This window comes from Dermacentor albipictus, chromosome 1 (assembly GCF_038994185.2).
Source record: "Dermacentor albipictus isolate Rhodes 1998 colony chromosome 1, USDA_Dalb.pri_finalv2, whole genome shotgun sequence".
Lineage (NCBI taxonomy): Eukaryota > Metazoa > Arthropoda > Arachnida > Ixodida > Ixodidae > Dermacentor > Dermacentor albipictus.
The window spans coordinates 446,118,147-446,120,782 of NC_091821.1; the positions used below are offsets into that span (position 1 = coordinate 446,118,147).

Here is a 2,636-nt window from a genome sequence, read left to right on the forward strand (position 1 = left end):
AAGTCATTGGTGTCCGGAAAGGTTTGCCTAGGAAGCGTCGCTTCAATATTGCTTTTCTTCACGTGCCAGTGTAGAAAAGCTTTACCACCGATAGCTGAGGATGCCTTTTAGACTTCCATAAACGGGGTTTGCGTCTCTAAAAATGCTGATGAATATTTGCACGAGGTTGAACTTTTTTGAATGCGTGAGCACGTTTAGAGTTGTCTGACCAGGCTTCTCTCGGGGATATTTACTTTTCGTAGGCTGCCTTGTCATGTGTGTATGATTTGAACAATGGGATGGCGTGCTCGCACGTCATTGGTACTGTCCTAATGTGTACGGTCTCGCTACATCGAATTATTGCGCCGTTCTTTTCTTTCTCCAGTCATCCCTACTACAGCGCGTTAAAAATGAGAATAAACACATGAATAATATTCAGTTTTGCATGCGAGAGCCATATTTACACTTTACATATTTACACAATATGAAATAGCAGCGCAAGTCAAAGACAGTAAGACAGACTTGAAATTCAATGAACGCAGCAAAGTTTTATTTCGAGCCGTAGAATCACACGTGACTCTACAAATCATGAGCAAGTCCTCGGCTCGGGAATTCCTGGTATTTGTTTTTTTTGTCACATTGCAGTTAACGCCTAGTAGTTATTCACTGGCAGTGTCATTAGCCCTTGTTCAACTTCTTCTGAACAACGTGGGCGATGGCACCCTGAACAACACCACGAATGATGATTGGCAGGATGTACTCCGAACCTTCCTCGGTCAAGACTTCGCCATTGTTAGACGCTACCCGGAGAGCGTTGACCAAATGTTCTTGGACCTCCTCGTCGAAGGCCACATTTTCACCCTGCAGAAGCCGTCCCACTGTCTCCAGGGTCTTTCCAGCTTTCTCAAGTGCATCTGCTTCAGCTTCTGCACAAATTGGAGGCGAGAAAATGGTCCATATCTACAAAACACTCAATTAGCGAATGTAAATGTAATGATGGATAATCGAAGGCAACTGCTTTACGTTATCTACGATGATGATATGTTTCACGAAGTGATAAGGTTTGATTGCTATGGGGCAGATGCATGCTTATTATAAGTAACCACGCATATTTAAGAACATCTCTCATTTCATACCCTTAAGAGAATTGGAAAGACACAATAACAATATGAATTCTCATAATGGGGGTCAACACACCCGTTGCAATATTTCTGTGCATACCTTCAGCGGTAATCCATTTTTACAATGGGCTATTTTGAAATGGAGATTCTTCTGTAATTTCCAAGGCCGTATATCACAACAGTGCTGTTATACGAACCATTAGTACACTTGAGACGCAATTTATTTACCTGCTTAGAAGATGGAGAAAAATCGCTTAACTCGTGCAAAGAGTATTTGCGTGAAAAATGTGCTTAAGTTATGATATTAGATTCCTGACATAGTCCACATTATCTCTATGAAGCAGAGTCAAACTATGAATGCGGAGTGACATGGTACAGTATCGGATGCTTACGTTTAGGAAGAACAGGCTTAGCCAAGGCCACCTGCGGCGCTCTACAAAAGAAATAGGGCACCCCAGATAAGCACAATATGCAGGCGTAAAATACTCTTCTCGTTTAATATATTACATAAACACGAATACTCACAGTGTGGCGCCATCTTCATTCCATATGAAAAAAAATACAACACAAAGAATGTATTAGAGCCACCGTTCTTTGAAAATTTCTAAACGCTAATGCAAATTATTGTTGTAATGCTAAGTGAAATATAATATAGGTTCTATAGCACATGCATGGAAATACCATCCGATTGGGCATGTTTGTTTTCGCGGCTGATAGTGCAATGACTTCTATCAAAGGAATGCTGATATGAATGCGTTTTCAACCAATAGATAACGTCGTTAATAGTGCGCCCATGATGTCAATTTAGCTTCACGTGGTACGCTTAGAAATTCACTCCGCTTATGCTCCAGAGGACCCTAGTGATTTCTATTCCTTCTCCTTGCTATTTAAGGTTAATGTGTGCAAAAAATGGCGTATGAATCAGAACACACTCGTTACAATATGACAAAGAGACTATTTTGCTTAAAACGCGACACATGCTAGTGCAAATTATTTACTCTGATTTTCTCACATGGATTTGCTCCTTAGAACCCTCACGCTAAGTATCGTTTGCCGGCACCAACCAAGCTCGTGATGTGTCCTAGTGTGCTCAAACTGGAACACTGGTGCGACACTTCAACGTCATCATAGTGCTAGTTGAGCTAGGTTTTATTACATGCAACCCGTCGAATTAGGACATGATCCAGACTCACATGCTACGGTGACGACGGATAGCATAGTGAGCCACAAACAAGTCTTCATGGTGAAATGACCTGCATAAGATTGTCACACACACAGAGAGAGAGAAAAAGCATTGCATTACAGAAAAGCAGCGGGGAGCCTTCAATTGTGAAAACTATTCAACGACGGCCTTGAAAATATTGGTGTGACATACTGGTTAGGAGCGTTATTGGGTCAGGGTCCCAATGCCTAAGCCAAGTCAGTCAAAATGAATGTGCGAACGTGGAAACTTCGACTTAAAACGAGATTTGAAGACACACAGCCAAGAAATTTTTTAGCTCTTCAAGAGCATGAGGGGAACATTCTTAAGTGGCA

At 41.6% G+C, this 2,636-nt stretch overlaps 1 long non-coding RNA gene across 1 annotated transcript; it reads right to left on the reverse strand.

The window, feature by feature from the left end:
- Positions 1–501: 501 nt before the first annotated feature.
- LOC135903090 (uncharacterized) lies at positions 502–1,542 on the reverse strand. The gene is made up of 2 exons (XR_010564713.1): positions 1,493–1,542; positions 502–905 (listed from the first exon to the last, which is right to left on the reverse strand). It is a non-coding gene; the product is annotated as an uncharacterized lncRNA (long non-coding RNA).
- Positions 1,543–2,636: the final 1,094 nt, after the last annotated feature.